The sequence below is a fragment of the Equus przewalskii genome, chromosome 23 (assembly GCF_037783145.1).
Source record: "Equus przewalskii isolate Varuska chromosome 23, EquPr2, whole genome shotgun sequence".
In the NCBI taxonomy this organism is placed as follows: domain Eukaryota; kingdom Metazoa; phylum Chordata; class Mammalia; order Perissodactyla; family Equidae; genus Equus; species Equus przewalskii.
In genome coordinates this window covers 20,992,476-21,010,731 of record NC_091853.1, presented here as the reverse complement: position 1 = coordinate 21,010,731, position 18,256 = coordinate 20,992,476, and the positions used below count along the sequence as shown (strand labels likewise).

The 18,256-nt window shown below is 43.5% G+C and overlaps 1 long non-coding RNA gene across 1 annotated transcript; it reads right to left on the bottom strand.

Annotated features, from left to right (window-relative positions):
• Window positions 1-875: 875 nt before the first annotated feature.
• Window positions 876-16,628, bottom strand: LOC139078931 (uncharacterized). The gene is made up of 7 exons (XR_011532123.1): window positions 16,467-16,628; window positions 14,503-14,624; window positions 13,479-13,853; window positions 11,961-12,128; window positions 4,872-4,968; window positions 4,214-4,290; window positions 876-2,343 (listed from the first exon to the last, which is right to left on the bottom strand). It is a non-coding gene; the product is annotated as an uncharacterized lncRNA (long non-coding RNA).
• Between the last annotated feature and the right edge of the window lie 1,628 nt (window positions 16,629-18,256).

Sequence of the window (18,256 nt, the reverse complement as noted above, 5' to 3'; positions counted from 1 at the left end):
TAAAAATTGTCTAGTCACACAGCTAATACACCAGCCCAAAGCCCACTCTCTTTCCCCCAAACCAGTCTGCTTCTAGAGTCGCTGGATATGGAGCCAAAGGGGCTTCAGAGGTCAGAGGTCAGAGGTCAGGAGGTCAGGTCAAGCTGCCCATTCCTCAGGAAAAGTGAGGCAAGGAGTCAAGGGTTAGCAAACTCCTGGGAGAGCTGGGATAAGAACCTGTACCTCTTGACTCCCACCCAGTGCGTGTGTGTGGGTGGGGGTGTGTGTGTTTGTGTCGTAGAGAAATTCTCAAAGTGTGTTCAATTAATGTGAGGAGCCTAAGAAATAGCATGGGCAACCCCAAAGGAGTAGACACCCAGTAAGTATGCATTACTGAGTCTTTTTTTTTTTTAATGTGTTGCAAACCTGGACTAGAGTTTCTACTTTCTCAGTCTCACCCAGGTGATTTGGAAACTTAGACTAGACCAGAGAACACTTGTCACAAGGCAGTGGCCAGTACAGCAGTGTGTGTTGGGGACGGAGGAGGGGAGGAGACGAAGGCTCTTTTCTTTACCAAAGATGAGCAATGTTGACTCAAGACTTGAAACAAGACCCCACGAAGTTCTACAAAAGCTCCCTGTATGTGTCTCTCTTTTCTTTTGCTCCTAGAGGTGCCACAGAGGACAGAGGCGTGGACAGGCCCTTGGCTCTGCCAGTAACTATGCGTGGCCCTGGACATGTCCCTGCCCCTTCTTGCCTGTGTTTCCCCAGCTAAAAAATGAAAATGTGATTTCTGGGGCCTTTTCCAGCAATGACATCTAAGATAATCTGTCTTAATCCCCACCTTTTCCCTCCCTCCATCTTCTCACTCTTTTCTCCCTTCTGCATTATCTTCCTTTTTTTAGAGTTTTTTTTCATTTTCCCCTTCTTTTTTTTTTTTTTGTTGAGGAAGGTTGGCCCTTAGCTAACATCTGTTGCCAATTGCCCTCTTTTCGCTTGAGGAAGTTTCACCCTGAGCTAACATCTGTGCCAATCTTCCTCTGTTTGTGTGTGGATCATTGCCACAGCATGGCCACTGAGGAGTGGTGTAGGTCCATGCTCGGGAACCGAACCTGGGGCCACTGAAGCTGAGCACACTGAACTTAACCACTGGGCCATGGCGCCAGCCCCTTTCTCAGTTTTTTAAAATCGTCTTTCCCTCTCCTCTCCTCCTCCTCTCTCACTCTCATTGCCTCTGTACCACAGTCTCGCTTCTCTCTCTGTCTCTCTTTCCTTCCCACTCTACCCTTGTCCCCACGCCCCCATACACACACACACTGCTGGAACTAACACTGGCTGCTGTTTGACAACAAACTCTCCTAATAAAACAAAGAAAGAGAAGAGGAAAGCCAGGAGTGGACACTGCCTCGGTGGAGAGGCAGCTCTCCTTCAGAGCACGTCGCTCCCAATGTTCGTCTTCGATTCGTGTGTACTAACTCTGCCCTTCTCTTTTATCTGGAGAGCACTTTGCTAGCTATACAAACAAAAGATTATGCAGGTTATCATAAGTATTAAAAAACCCATCTTAACTAAACATCCCAAAATGTAAGCCCCTGAATGGGAAAACTTGAGCGTCCCAAGGCTATGAACGCCCTCCAAAAGGAGAACGACACTGGCCTTTGCCCATTCCCCTCGTGGTGGGCAGGACAGAACCCTGAGAGGCAAGGGTGTTCTGAGATTTCCCAGCTTGCTGTAAATTCTGAAAGCAAATGAGAGCCCTCAAGGCTCATTAGACCTATTTATACAGTTCTTCACTGGGAAAAATTAAATCTTCCAAACACAGATAAATACACCCCTGCGACAAATGAACCAGCTAGTCACGTTTAAACCCCAGCTTCAACGCTGACAAATGTACTAGTTGAGCCCCCCAGGCAAGATAAACATATTTCTTTATCTTGAATTCCCTTTAGTTGGAAGAAGAGGAACACAAGGGCTACCACACGTGTGTAGGCATGGAGGCTGGTGTGGAAAGCGGGGTGGGAGGGAGCAATGCTATGAGGTGGGAAAAGCTTGTGAAGATCACCTTCTCAGCAGGCAGCCAAACCACAGCACCTCTCCCTGCCTAGCTCTGCCCAGGCCTTCTGCTAAGCTTGAGGGTTTCTCAACCCTGCTGCGCTGGCCACCAGCTCTCCACTACCTACACGCACTTTCCTCGGAGACTCCAACGGCACAGAGTGACACAGGGTGCCCTCAACATGGCTCTCTGCCTGCCCCTCTGTGTTTCTCAACAGGCCCTATCTTTTCCAAGAAACAGTCTTTTTCTGGGAAAGGTTGGCAGCTTCATAGAACAATCCTGGCAGGAAATGACCAGCGACATCCGAGGACCTGTGAGAAGAGATAGTGATAAGATAGAAGAGAAGAAAGAAAGGCTTCAGCGGACTCTTGGGAATTTCCATTCCTGGAGCAGCAACTGCACGGTCTGGAGCTTCACTATCCAGGACAGTGGCCGCTGGCCACAGGGGACTGGTGAGCACTTTGCGGGTGGCTAGCCTGAATGGAGATGTACTGGAAATGTGAACTACACACTGAATTTTGACACCTTAGTACAAAAAAGTCAACAGAATGTGAACCATCTCAGTAATTATTGTATACTGATTACATGTTGAAATGATAATATTTTGGATATATTAGGTTAAATAAAATATAATACTAAAATTAATGTCACCTGCTTTTTTTCCCTTTTGAAATGTGATAACTGGAAAATTTAAAATTGCGTGGGGCTCATATTCTATTTCTTTCGGTCAGTGCTCATCTAGAGAATCATTAGCCTCAATAATTTTGAGTCCAGGTTCTTTCAAGAGCCCAAGTTCAGACTTCACCTCTTTAGTGAAAACTTTTCATGGTTGAACCAAAGTGAATTGATTTGTGTTTTCTTTTTTCCCAGCATAGGGCCCCTAACGTTAAACTCATCCCAAGCTGAGGAATGGACAGCTAGACTCCCAAGTTCCTCTCTTCAGTATCTGGACCTCTTTAGTTTTCTAAGCTCTATGCCTCTCCTTGCCATCTCTTACTTCTCTTTCCTCCCACCGTCACCCTCAGAACACCAGCTCTTACCTGCTGGCCTTTGGTTTAGAAAGAGCAGAATCAAAAGGCTGATCGGAACCTCAGGAGACCATCAAACCCATTCACATAGGTCCACTTGACCCAACCCCAGCTAAACATAGCTGCGCTGGTCTAATTCTTTTTTAAAAAGCAATAATTCTCATTTGTTTTCATATTGCAAATAATACTTATTCATTGTAGAAAAATGGGAAAATAGAAGCCAAAAGAAGAAAATAAAACTCATCCACAATCCCAAACCTTGGGCTGGCCATTGTTGATGTTTTAGGGTACATCCTGTCACAATGTTATTTTGCACAACAAAAATAATAGTAACATTTATTGAGCCCTCATTAAGTCTAAGGACTGTGCTAAATAAACATTTTTGACATCGTTTTCTTCATAATAAGCCCAAAGTCGGTTCTGTTATTATCCTCATATTACCGCTGAGAAAAACTGAGACTTAGCAAGGTTAAACATCTTGCCCAAAGACAAGCAGCTAGTCGTGGCCAACAGTTAAACACTGGCCAGACAGACTAGGGACAGGAAACACTCAGCCTCCTGCTTCTGGCAGTAGTTCTCCAAGGACAGAGACGCTGTCATGTCCCTCATGAACTTCTTCTCTTAAAGGCATCCATCTCCTTCTAACCCTCCTAGATTCCCAGTGCCTGCCTCTGTTCATTCAGGTGACTGTCACAGGCCACCCTACCATAGACTGGGCACCTTATAAATAACAGGACTTTATTTCCCACAGTTCTGGAGGCTAAGAAATCCAAGATCAAGATACCAGCAGATTCGGTGTCTGGTGAGAACCCACTTCCTGGCTCACAGACAATCATCTTCTCCCTGTGTCCTCACATGGAGGAAGGAGTGAGGGAGCGCTCTGGGGGCTCCTTAGTAATGGGCACTAATCCCACCGTGAGGGCTCTGCCCTCATGCCTTAATCACCTCCTAAAGGTCTCACTTCCAAATATCATCACATTGGGGGTTGGGCTCCCACATATGAATTTTGGAGGGACGCAAACATTGTCTATTGCAGTGCCATTCTTTATGCATGTCCTAATCTACCAGTAACTGCTTTTTATTTATATATCCATTCATTTGATATTTATTTGGACACGTTTATTTACTGGGCATTTATTTATTGGACACTTACTTTGCTCCAGGTGACAATCTGGGTAACGGGAATACAGCAGTGAACGCCATCAACAAAGTTCCCTTGCTGTTGTGGAGCTATTATTTCAGTTTAGGGGGACAGACAATAAATAAACAAGTAAATATATATTATGTCAGATAGTAAGTGAGACAAACCAACAAGAAGAGAAAACAGAGTGGGGTGAGAGGGACCCACAGTGATGGGAAGGGGAGTGGTGGTAAGAATCACATCGTAGGATGCATTATTATTTGCAATTATTCATGCCTTAGATAGGAAAACATAGAAAAGACAGATTCCTATTTTTTTAGGGTGGTCAGGGAAGACCTCACAGTTAAGGTGACATTTGAACACAGACGTTGAAAGAAGTGAGGAAGCAAGCCATTAAGTTATTTGGGAGAAGAACTTTCCAGGGCTGAATGTGCAACAAAGCAAAGGCTCTGAGATGGGAGTGTGGCTGGAGTGTCTGAGGAAAGTCAAGGGGCCAGTGTGACTGGAGCCAGAGGAATGAGGCGGACAGCGGTAGGGGATTAAGTTGCAGAGTTGTTCAGGGTGAGGAAAGATCACGTAGGGTCTTTAGGGCCATTGCAAAACTCTGACTGTGACTCTAATTGAGATGGAAAGCCACTGGAAGGTTTTTAACGGAGGAGATGTGACTTACCTGTAAAAGATCACTCCAGCTGCTGTCTTGAGAATATATTTATGGAGCAAGTGATTTATTTTGAAAGTAGAACCAACAGGATTCGTTGATGCTTCAGCTGTAGGGTATGAGAGAAAGTGTCAAGGAGGACATCAAGCTTTTTGGCTTTGAGCAACTAGAAAGAGGAGATTACCATTAACTAACATGAGAAAACTAAAAGAAGATTTTTTTGCAGGGGTGTAGAAATCATGGACTTGTTTAGGGTATTGTTAAGTATGAGATGCTTATCAGACATCAAGGTAGATATGTCCAGTAAAAAGTTGTATATTATCTGAGTTCAGGGCACAGTCCAGGCTTGAGATATGAATTTAGTAGTTCTTGGAAGATAGACGGTATTTAAAACCATGGCCCTGAATGAGGTTATCTTGGCAGTGATTAGTACAGTAGAAATGAGATCTTTGGACTGAATCCTTGGGCTTTCCAACTGGGAGATCTTGCAGAGGTGATGAGGAAACAGCAAAGGAGACTGGGAGGGAAGTGCCAGTGAGGTAAATGAATATCCAGAAGAGAGGGGTATCCAGGCCAAGTAAAGAAACTTTTCAAGTTGAAGGGAAAGATCAACCTGCCAAATGCTACTGATAGAGTATGATATGGACTGAGAATTGGCCACTGGATTTGGCAATCTGGAGAGCACATACATTACCAGTATAAGCCAGTAAGGCTAACCAAGAGATCATTGCAAACGGCCGCTGAGTCCGGGGAGGCAAGGAACCTACATCCTTTCACCCTTCTTGTCTCATGGTTCTTAGGGACGCCAAAGGGTTAGTTAGGCTCCTTAAACTGTTTTTACTAGCTATAGACAATCTCTCACTATCACCCTAGAAATACACAGACGACAAAATGATGATCAAGTGATAGTTTTTAAAAAGTTGATAATGATTGGTGGTGAGTTTCCTATTTGAGCTTCTCAGGACCCAATGCATCTTCCAAATCTTTGGTGAGTTGTCAACTCTTGGAAGAGGGAATACATTTTCCAGCCTTTCGTGAGCTTACAAAGCAGGATATTTTCAAGTGATCATGCCCATACCCAGGAGAAGATTCATCTCACAATTCATCTGATACCTTGTGAGCAAGTGTTAATATTAGGTAAAGTAGTCATACTAGAGTTAAATTGCCTGGACTCCATAAATAGACCTAATAACTCCAATAACTACAAACCAACTCTAATTTTCTCAATTTTTCCTCTGTCTTGTGACAAGAATAAAATGGTCCTTTTCTGCCAAATTCCTTCTTAAAAATAGGTCTAAAGAGTTACAGACTGTTGGCCCTCCAACTGCATGTGGACATGATATGTCAAGCCTATTTTCTTGCCTCTAATCCATTCTGCAGAGTCCAGCTTGATTCTCTGAAACTACCTCTCAGTCTTGCTTTGCTCTCTCCTTAAATAATTCATCCATAAGCTCTTAAATGTCCTTGGCTAAATAAGGCCCAAATCACGTGAAATGGGGATATGACTCACTCAGCAAGGCCACGCTTGGAATTCACTCAGTCCTTCAGTGTTAGAGCGGGCAGGAGAGGTTTGATCCGGATGGAATGGAGGACAATTTCCAGAGCCTGAAGGAAGTGCCAATCATAGGCACGCTTCCTTCCTCCAAGAACAAGAAAAGTTGGCTCTGGGAAGAAGACAAACAGACCTGCTCTGTTTGTATCTGGAGGCTTGTCTTCTAAATCCAGAGGCCTCTAGAAGCTTTCCAGAAGCAATATGACTAAGAATACAAACTTTTCTCAAAAGTGGTAATTTTGAGTAACTACAATTTTCTCTCTTTAAAACTCCACATGCTCTTTCAATGAACTAGGCTGCTTTTCCACCACTCTGAGTACAGGCATGTTCTCTTTATCCATTGTATCCAGACTGCTCTAGAAGGCTCTTTTCTCATGAAGTGCAGCTCCTTTAAAAGGTCCATGTTCGTGTTTGCATACATTAAGCTTTTGATATGTTTGAGAACTTGTGTAGACCTTGACTGCCCACTAGCACAACAACTTCACAATCTATATACTCTCCCAAGAGTTTCTCAAAGCGTAGGCTGCATTCATTCATTTAACAAATATTCGTTGAGCACCTATTGTCCAAGGTGCCATTCAAGGCCCTGGAGAGAACAGCAGTGAACAAAACAGATAAAATTGCTCTTTCTCATGGACTTTACATTCTAGTGGGAAAAGACTGAGAGCACATACAATAAATAAGTGCAACATATAATGAGTTAGATGGTGATAAGCGCTATGGAGAAAAACAACGAGAGAAGGAGGAGAGGGTGTGCCCTGGGTGAAGGGGTGGAGAGAAGGTTATAATTTTAAATAAGATTTTCAGGGAAGAGTTCGTTGAAAAGGTGTCATTTGAGCAAAGACCAGAAGGCAGTGAGGGTATGAGCTGTGCAGAAATCTGGGAGGAGAGCCCACCAGGAAGAAAGAGCTGCAATAGCGCATGTCCTGAGGCTGGAGGGTGCCTGAGATGTTCGAGGTACAACAAGAAGACTAGTGTGGCCCAGGCGGAAGGAACAAAGGGCATGTAGTAGGAGAGAGGTAGTAGGGGCCCAAATTAGGCAAGTCCCTGTAGGGACTTGAGCCTTTTCTCATGCGAGATGGGGAACCACTAGAGGATTTTGAGCAACTGAATCACATACAGGCATACCTCATGTTATTGTGCTGCACTTTACTGCACTTTGCAGATACTGCGTTTTTTGCAAATTGAAGGTTTGTGACAACCCTGCATCAAGCAAGTCTATCGGCACCATCTTTCCAACAGTATTTGCTCACTTCACGTCTCTGTGTCACATTTTGGTACTTGTCACAATATTTCTAAGTTTTTCATTATTACTGTATTTGTCATGGTGACCTTTGATCAGTGATCTTTGATGTCACTATTGTAATTGTTTTGGGGAACCACGAACCACGCCCATATAAGACAGAGAACTTAACTGATAAAAGTTGTATGTGTTCCGACTGCTCCACCAACCAGCCATTCCTCCGCCTCACTCCCTCTCCTCAGTTCTCTCTATTCCTTGAGATAAGAGAACATTGAAATTAGGCCAATTAATAGCCCTGCAATGGCCTCTAAGTGGTCAAGTGAAAGGAAGAGTCACACCTCTCTCACTTTAAATCAAAAGCTGGAAATGATTAAGCTTAGAGAGGAGGCATGCCAAAAGCCAACAGGCTGAAAGCTAGGCCTCTTGAGCCAAACAGTTAGCCAAGTATGAATGCAAAGGGAAAGTTCTTGAAGGAAATTAAAAGTGCTACTCCAGTGAACACACAGATGATAAGAAAGCGAAACGGCCTTATTGCTGATGTGGAGAAAGTTTTCGTGGTCTGGATAGAAGATAAACCAGCCACAACATTCCCTTAAGCCAAAGCCTAAGCCAGAGCAAGGCCCTAACTCTCCTCAGTTCTGTGAAGGCTCAGAGAGGTGAGGAAGCTGCAGAAGAAAAGTCTGAAGCTAGCAGAGGTTGGTTCACGAGGTTTACGGAAAGAAGCCGTCTCCATAACATGAAAGTGCAAGGGGAAGCAGCCAGTGCTGCGTAGAAGCTGCAGCAAGTCATCCAGAAGGTCTAGCTAAGACAGTACTGAAGGGGCTACACTAAACAACAGCTTTTTCAGTGAAGACGAAACAGCTTTCTATTGGAAGAAGGTGACAGCTAGGACTTTCATAGCTGGAGAGGAGAAGTCAATGCCTGGCTTCAAAGCTTCAAAGGACAGGCTGACTCTGTTGTTAGGGGCTCATGCAGCTGGTGACTTTAAGTTGAAGCCAATGCTCATTTACCATTCCCAAAATCCTGGTACCCTTAAGAATTGTGCTGAATCTACTCTGCCTGTGCTCTATAAATGGAACAACAAGGTCTGGATGACAGCACATCTGCTTACAACATGATTTACTGAATATTTGAAACCCACTGTTGAGAACTACTCCTCAGAAAAAAGACCCCCTTCAAAATATTAGTGCTCATTGACAACGCACCTGGTGACCCAAGAGCTCAGCTCGGATGGAGACGTACAATGAGATTAATGTTGTTTTCACACCTGCTAACACCACATCCATTCCACAGCCCATGGATCAAAGAGTAATTTTGACTTTCAAGTCTTATTATTGAAGAAATACATTTCATAAGGTTATAACTACCACAGACGGTGATTACTCTGATGGAGCTGGGCAAAATAAATTGAAAATCTTTTGGAAAGGATTCACTGTTCTAGATGCCATTAACGACATTTGTGATTCATGGGAAGAGGTCAAAATATCAATATTAACAGGAGTTTGGAAGAAGTTGATTTCAACCCTCATGGATGACTTTGAGAGGTTCAGGACTTCAGTGGAGGAAGCTAACTGCAGACGTGGTGGAAATAGCAAGAGAATTGGAATTAGAAGTGGAGCTTGAAGGTGTGACTGAATTGCTGCCATCTCATGATAAAACTTTAAGGGATGAGGAGTTGCCTCTTGTGGATGAGCCAGGAATCTCGTTTCTTGAGACGGAATCCACTCCTGGTGAAGATGTTGTGAAGATTGTTGAAATGACAACAAAGGATTTAGGACATACCATAAGCTTAGTTGATAAAGCAGTGGCAGGATTTGAGAGGATCGACTCCAATTTTGAAAGAAGTTCTCCTGTGGGTAAAATGCTATCACACATCATCACATGCTACAGAGAAATCATCCATGAAAGGAAGAGTCAATCAATGCAGCAAACTTTATTGTTTTCTTCTTTTAAGAAATTTCCACAGCCACCCCAACCTTCAGTAACCACTACCTCGATCAGTCAGTAGCTGTCAACATCAAAGCAAGATCCTCCCTCAGCAAAAGGTTATGACTCGTTCAACTTGATGGTTAGCATTTTTTAGCAATAAATCATTTTTTGATTAAGGAGTGTGCATTGATTTTTTAGACACAATGCTATTGCATACTTAATAGACTACAGAAAGTGTAAACATAACTTTTATATGCACTAGGAAACCAAAAAATTCGTGTGACTTGCCTTATTGTGATATTCATTCACTTTACTGCAGCGGTCTGGAACTGAACCCACAATATCTCCAAAGTATGCCTGTATTCTAACTTGGGTCACTGCCACAGCATGGCTGACGAGTGGTGTAGGTCTGCACCCAGGATCCAAACCATGAACCTGGGCATGCTGAAGCAGAGTGTGCTGAACTTAACCACTACACCAAGGGGCCAACTCCTCTAAATTATATTTTTTAGGATCATTTGGATACTGTGTGAAAAATAGACGATATAGGAATAAGAAGGGAATCAGGGACACCAGTTAAGAGACTATTGAAATAAGCCAAGTGAATATTGATGGTAGCAGATCACCCATCAGTATTATGGGGTGCCTGTGCAAACAACAAATTCCAGAATGAAACTTAGATCCACTGAACCAGAACATGGGGTCCCAGGACTCTGAAGTTTACACAAGTACTCCTAGGTATTGCTTAGGTATGCTAGAGTTTAAAAGCCATTCTTCTATAGTGTGCCAGTTATCGATTTATTGTCTCTCAGCTACAAATTCACCCTATACTGCCTGCTCTGAAAAAATAGATCTGGGCCCTTTAAATATTTTTCCTTTACTAGCTGGCGCAATGTTAAGCTTTGTAAGTAGAGAGCACTGGAGAGACATTGCAGTAGGAAGGGGACTTCCATCCTGGTTCTGGTGTTCTGGTTCAGCAGTTCCTGCAGCACAAGCAGCTTCTCCACTGTCCCGCTCCTGCAGCATGCAGGGTTTCTCCAGTAGCCAGCTCCTGCTTAGCACATGTTCTCCAGCACCAGGCTCCTAAAGACCATGTGGCTTTCCCAGCTCACAGGTCCTGCAGAGTGGGCAGCTTCTTCAGTGCCAGGCTTCTGCAATATAGGCAGCCTTTCCAGCAGCCAGCTGCTGAAGCACAGGTGGCTTCTCAAGCATCCACTTCCTTCAGTGCATGGCGGCCAGCACTACCCCACGCCCAGCAGCTTCCCCCAGCTCCTCAGGTAATTTCATAGTAAGTGCCTCCAAGAGACACCAAGACACCGCCTCCTGAACAACTTTCCCTGCAACCTGGTGAGCTAACTTACAGCTAGCTGCAGAGGGGGTATCTCCAGCAAATTTCATTGACGCAGCTACTCCTCTCCCATCCAGTGGGGCCACAGCCATGCTCTCTCCAACCATGCCTGGATCTCAGCCGGGGTTAGAGTTGGGGGAGAGATCTTCCTTGGGCCTCTCTCTCAGCTCTGGGTGTAATAGCTGCTTTTTATACCTATTATTCCTATATCTTTAGAGTTTTCTTTACTTATTCTTAGTCAGCCCCTCATTACTCTAATCCCTTGTCATAGTTAACTTTTTCACATTCAAATTATTGTATAGACTCTCTTTCCTCATTGGACCCTGACTAATGCATATAGCATCACATATCTGGAAGGAATTTAAAAGAGCCATCTCTAAATTGCCAAACCGTAATGTTTAGAAATGGTTGGATGATGGAGACAAATTCTCAGTTTTCACTCAAGTGCTTGGCAGAGTTTTGTGCATGGTAAGTAATTATCTCCATCTGCCTCACTGCTGTCTGGCTTCAACTGAAGAACCTAGAAAACGTAGTCCCTCCAGACTGCTGGGGTACAGAGACCAGTGGAGCACCTCCGCTTGAGAGGTGGATAATGATAGACAAGCCTCCAAGACATATAAATAACCCCTGAGCAGAATCAGGAACTTCTGGAGTTCCCTCCAGGACCAATATCCTTCCCACAAAGCTGATGCTTTTCTCCATTTTTCACCTGGTTACAACTGGAGAAACTGAGGCTATTTGAATTAGGTTGTATTACCTAATGATTACAAATATAAGCTGTTGAGTCAGACACACTTATCACTAATTAGCTCTATGACCTTGGGAAAGTTACTTAACCTTTCTCGAGCCTCAGTTTTATCATCTATGACATCTGCATAATAGTAGAACTTATTTCCGTAGGGTTGTCGTGAGGATTAAATGAAATTTTAAATTTGGTAAAGGATTATACACGTTGCAAAGAATTTCACCTGGCACCCGTGAATGTGATGGCGGTTGTGCTTGCTGAAAAGTGCAAAACTACGTTCTTACCTGCTTGTTTCATCAACGTGCTGTCAAGTGCAAATCTGTTTGTAACCAAGTTGAGTGACCAGTTGGGGTCCCGATCGTCAGAGCTTGAGTCATTTCCATGGGTAGCTCTTGCTGTGTCTTCACTTTCCCCCTCAGCTTTGGTTCCTACTCTCATCAGCAACTCTAGACCTGAGGAGTCACAAAAAAATGTCAATTCTTGAGACACGTGACCTCTAGAGACAATTTATTAGAAAAGTCTAGAAAGTCCTGTTTGATAGAAAAATAATGTGAACCACACATATAATTCTAAATGTTCTACTAGCTAAATTTTAAAAAGTATGAATAACCAGGTTAAATTAATTTTAATAATATAGTTTGGTTGCCCATATATATGTAACATATATTTAATACATACAATATTATCATTTTCAAATGTAATCAATATTTAAAATACCATTAAGCTATCTCACATCGTTTTTTCTGGTCTTTGAAATCCAGTATATATTGTACACTTACAACATTTCTCAGTTCAGGCCAGCACATCAAGTGCTCAACAGCCACGTGTGATGACTGTCCACCATTGTACAATGTAGTTCTAAATCATCTATCCCAACCCTCGCATTTTAAAAAGAGGACACAAATGCTCAGAGAAGTTTTATGAATTGTCCTTCCTCAGTCACATAGTAGACAGTGGCAGAATCAGGACCAGAATCCAAGGCATCTGACACTTTGGTTTAAAACCCAACCTTGGGGGCCGGCCCGGAGTTGTAGTGATTAAGTTTGTGGCCTCCACTTTGGTGGCCCTGGCTTTGCAGGTTTGGACCCTGGGCGCAGACCTACACACCACTCATCAAGCCATGCTGTGGTGTCATCCCACATAGGAGAACGAGAAGAACTTGCAACTAGGATATACAACTATATACTGGAGCTTTGGGGAAAAAGAAGGGGAAGATTGGCAACAGATGTTCGCTCAGGACCAATCTGCCTAAAAAACAAAACAAAACAAAAAAACCTTGCCCTTTATTAGCTGTGTGACTCAGGACAAATTTCCTTACCTCTCTAAACTTCAGCTTCCTTTTCTATAAAGTGGAAATAATATATTCTCAAGAGTCACACTAAGGATTAAACAAGAGCATGATTGTAAGGCACTTAGCCCACAGCAAGGACTGGCTAAAGGGAGTAATAAGTTAATGTAATCGACTTCCCCAACCACACTGCCTTTCATCCAACCTCAGCCTAATACAATAGGAGGCAGAGAAGGGGCAGCCTCCCATTGCACACCACTGGCTTTGGACGTGGCCTTAGTCCAGCCAGCAAGAGCAATGTTCCAATGCTGCGCGTGCCCATCGAAGCTTTAGCACAGCTCTTCCTCTAGTTCCAAGTTAGAAAACAGAAAGGTAATTTTCCTTTCAAGATTCTCTTGATAAAGAACCCAGGACGAATTTTTAAAATTTCAGCGAGAAGAACAAAGTTATAGGAAGAGAGTCATTAAGTGCCCCACCCATCCGAGTCCCTGGCGACCCAGGGCCCCTGACTCACCTGGCTCCCTATTGACCCTCCTTGCCCAGCCAGAAGCCGCAGTGCTTGCTCAAAGGGAGATAATGTCATTTGTTGACATTTCCCAGGTGGCAACAAAGTCAAGCCTTCTTTTAGGAATCTGAGTCTTTGCATATAATTAGCAGATCAAATTACCCTCAGGGAATTCAGGCTTGGCATTCCTCACGGTGAGAGGAGCCACAGCCTTCAGAGAAAGGGGGTGGAGACTGAACCACCTACATTTCTTTGGGCCTTTCTTCCTTTAAGGAACTCAAATGGAGCAGTGGATGAGCGAGGAGCAGAGGGTTCCAGCTCTGCTTCTCATTTATCTTAGCAATTTCCTTCCGCGGATGCATCCTCGGGAAGATAGAGCATAACCTGAAATCAGAAATAGAACATCTTCACTTTCAATTAAAAAGCATCTATTAGGCATCTTATTATTTGTAAGATACTTGGCTAAAAGTTACTTTTAAATTTCAATAAATTTACGATCTGTTTTGGAAAAAATGTGGAAGAAGTAGATTTACATCATACAAATGGCAACATGATTTAATATGTGTTCTATATTAATTATTGATATATGTACATAATTATTAATAGGATATAAGGTTGTTAACTAAAAGAATTAAAGATGTGCTGGAGCAAGTGCTTAGGGATGAAGAGGTGGGAAAGAGCATCAGGCTGGGGGGATAAGTAAATGCTTTAAGGAGAAGGGAGAGCTTGAAACATCAGTAGAATTTAAATGAGAGGGAAGGAATTTCCAGAGGAGAGTGTGGAGAGGTGGCTGGAGGCAGAGACTCAAAGAAGGAAGGTCCTGGCATGTCTAGGGGACCAGAGAGGTGGATAGGGTTGATGAGACGTGGGAAACAGGTTGGAGAGGCAGGTTGTGCCCTATTTGTCAGTGGGCGGCTTTAGTACTCACTCCACGCCAAGCCCTGCACTGGGGCTTGGCCCCCCAGGCCCCCGCCCCAGCCTGAATGCCGGGCTTTGGGTTTTGGTCACATATTTTAGTTTTATGGTAACCAACCTTTACACTTAGAGCGCTTGCTGCAGAGGACAACTTATGCTTCTTTTTACGCTTCTAACCACGCAGAGACTTGCCCAGCAATGGAGTGAGGGATGCAGATTTGACCTTGAAGTACAGAACCCCTAACAGGAACAAGAAGAATAAAAATGAAAGTGGGAAAAGATACATTGGAGGTTGACTAAGAAAAGAATGCACGGGGGATCTCTGCCACTCTGTTCTTGGGAATCTGAGAACTTTTAATAAATGTGATCCTGTTGCATTTGCGCCTGGGCTTGGCTTTCTGAAGAAGACATTATGACAGGTCTGCGAAACCAGGAACTAATGCGGAGGCCTCCTCCACAAAACCAGAGGCAGTTTTAGCCATATTGACGTTCCATCCACTGAAGGCATTTTGTCTCACATTTTGTTATATTGATAGCTGCTTAACCTGGTTTTACAAAATAAATCACCACCACGGGACCTGATCCTATTTACCTCCTGGCCTTTGGTACCTTATTCATACCCTTTCTTTTAAATAATATTTGTACTTTCAGACTTCTCTTTCCCTTCTTACAGAGTTTTTCTCAAGACTCTAGAAGGATTATTTTAAAAAAAAATTCAAAAACAAGTTTATCCATATAGTTGCTTTTGGCCTTAAAAATCTTCCCAATGAATCTTCTTTAATTCCCTAACAAAATTCTCTGCTATCTGTAAATGGTGCTGACAAAGAAAAATCAAATTAAAGTGTTAGCCCAAGAATTCCGTCACATGACTGTGTTTGAGTGGCTTTTTCATCCTCATACTTGGCTCCTGCTTGAGCCATTAGCACTTTTGCTAAGAGTGGACAACTTTCTGAAGTCACACCTGAAACTGAAAAAAAAGCTGATGTCAGCTTAAGGCGTCATTCCCTTCCTCCTGGGTTGTCGTTCCCTTTGCTAAAGAGCTGAAATCAGATGAGTTGCTGACATCTGGTGGTTGCTAAGCAGAGTGTAAATTCAGTCTTAGAAGGACTCCTACCTCAGATTACAATAAACTCCCCAGCCTCCCATTCCTGGAGGCCTCCTCTTGAACTGAGAACATTTATGTATCCAAATGGAAAGCAAGAATGCAAACCAAAAAGCAACGGAAACCATGTCCCATGACACTGAAAAGAGGAGTGTTGGCTACCGGAGGGAAAAGCCAGCTTCCCTGGAGCCCTCCAAGACTGCTTAGATCTGGACACAGGTTAGACTTGGTCCCCACGTACCTGATGAGTCACGGAAGGTGAATAACACAGGGGAATCCCTTTTGGTTAAAGGTAACATTTTTGTTGCAGCTGGAAATAATTCCACTCTATTCATTTTCTCTTTGCAGCTCAAGTCTTTTAAAAAGCTCTGCGTTTGTTTGGGGCCCTAGAGTGGAAAGCCGTTTCCGAAGCATTCTGAATTCTTCTCCTCTTCTGCCTCTCAGCACCTCTCACCACAGGAGCTGGTGGAAGTGTCATGGACCCTAGATCTTGGCTCACAAAAGTTTTTTGAACTCCATTTTCAGAGAGAAATGTGGAGTCTTTGCTCTGGGTGGGACAAAGGCTTCCACCAATGAGCCTCTCAGAGCCTAGAGGAATGTCAGATAACTCCAGAATTAGAGACTGGGGAGGAAGCTTCCCAAAGCTGCAGGCAGAAAGGAGATTAGTCACCAGTCTAAAATCCTATTCAATTTCTTCATAGCTCTTATCACTAATTTAGCGATATTTGGTTCATTTATTTGCTTTCTTGCTTTTTCCCTGTCTACTCTTGGTTTTGCCTTCTTTTCTCAACACCCCCGACTCCCTAACTAGAAAGTAAACCAAAGAGCAGAAACCTTGCCTGACTCATTCGCCATTTATATCCCCAGCACCCGAAACATTGTTTAGTACGCATTAAAGTTCTCAAATATTTGTTTAATGAAAAAAATGATGACAGACTCCCATACTTCCTCCGAAAATCAACAGAGAGTCCCTACTTTACCTTCCTTCACTCTAGAAAGCCCACAGGAAGGTCATGTCCAGGGACGCCACAGAAGCACCATAACAGCTCTATATTTGCCTCTTTGATTGACAGCCCAGAGCAAAGGGAAGCCAGCCAGAGGCCAGCCCAACCATCTTCAAGGGTTCCTGGAGGGTGACTGGTGCCAGCAGGGATGAAGGCTGCCTCACCCCAAGGCCTTCCCAACGTGCCAGAGGATTGGAGGCGGAATCTTTAAGGGCAAGGTTGAGTATATTGCGACATACGTTCTTGGTGCTAAACTGCTCTCTGGGTGTGCATGAGTCCATGGAGGCTGGGGGAAGTGTGTTGGAAAACTTTCCCTCTGTCTCCAGCGAAATGGTTTCCTGAGGAAATGAGAAATGGAGGTGGGGTGGGTGGGAAGGAATGAAAAAATTCCAGTAAGGAAAAAAAATGACTTTTTTTTTCTTTGGAACATGGAGCGTTATTGGCAGATCTGAAATTCCAGGGTCTCTGTGTATCAGAAATACAAAAGGCTTTTTACAAATTTTTTTTTTAAAAATTAAAAATTAATAAGAAAAAAACGGCATACGAGACACCAGAATACGCGCTTGAAAGGTAGCAATTTTAAATTGAGGGGTTTGGAGAAGCTGGGACCAGAATGGTCAGAACCCAGAGTTCATGTCCCTCCCCCTCAGCTGAGCAGAGCAGGTACTTTCTGACATCCATTAATATAGTTTATGGTTAAATGGCTGGACCCCATGCGGACTGAAAGGGCCTCTTTATCTTTAAACAAACAGATGAGAAAGGAGGATCTCCCCCACCCTTAGCCTAGACCTGTATTTGTGAGACCACACCATGGGTTTTTCCATTCCAGCTATCAATCTTCCCTTGTTTGTGGTTTGAGAGAAAAAAGAGAAGCACAAGCGGAGGGAGGCGAAATCAGAAAGGTTACTTGGCTGTATGTTAGCGGACCTTAAAATAAGTAATTTGGTCTGAATTTTCTCGAAAATTGGATGAAATTTGGGAGTATCAAGGGTCCATGTGGGGACTCTCTGAATCTCCTCCCACCCAAGGCACCCCCCCAAATCTTCACTGAGCTTCCCGTAACACACAGGCTGGTGCTTGTCTGCAGGGTCCCTGCCGACAGCACGATAGGCCACGTCTGAGGTTCCAACTTAGAGTGTCAGCACAACAGTCGCAGGCAGAACAGAAAGCCTTTATTAAGTGTCTTCCACACACAGCACCATGCTAGATGGTATAGCAAACAATCACAGCCACAACCCTGCCACGTTAGAGGTCACAGTCTGAGAATAACCTAATGGCTTCCTTGGGGAACATAAGACAAGGTTATTTTTGCTTTGTTTTTATCACAGTGCCACGTGGTGGTGAAGATCACGAGTTCTCGTTTACACTAAGGCGAGTTAGAATCCAAGTGCTTTTACCTACTCACGTGCAACCTTGAACAAATTGTGAAACTTCTCTGTGCCTCTCTTTTCTCATCTGTGAAACAGGGATAAAAATAGCCACGATATAGAGTTGTTGTAAGGATAAAATGAAGTCATATCCATAATAGCAGGTACCATATCATTTAGCATGGTACCTGCCACATGGCAAATTCTCAATAAATGGCTGCTATTCGTATTGGGTATAAAGAAACAATAGCATTTGGTGAGGACCAGCTATGCACAAGACACTGTTTTAAGCTCTCTGCATATATTGCTCATTTCACCTCTTAGGAATCCTATGTGGTAAGTACTATTCTTATTCTTATTTTATATATGTGAGGAAACTGAGGCACACTTGCCCATGAT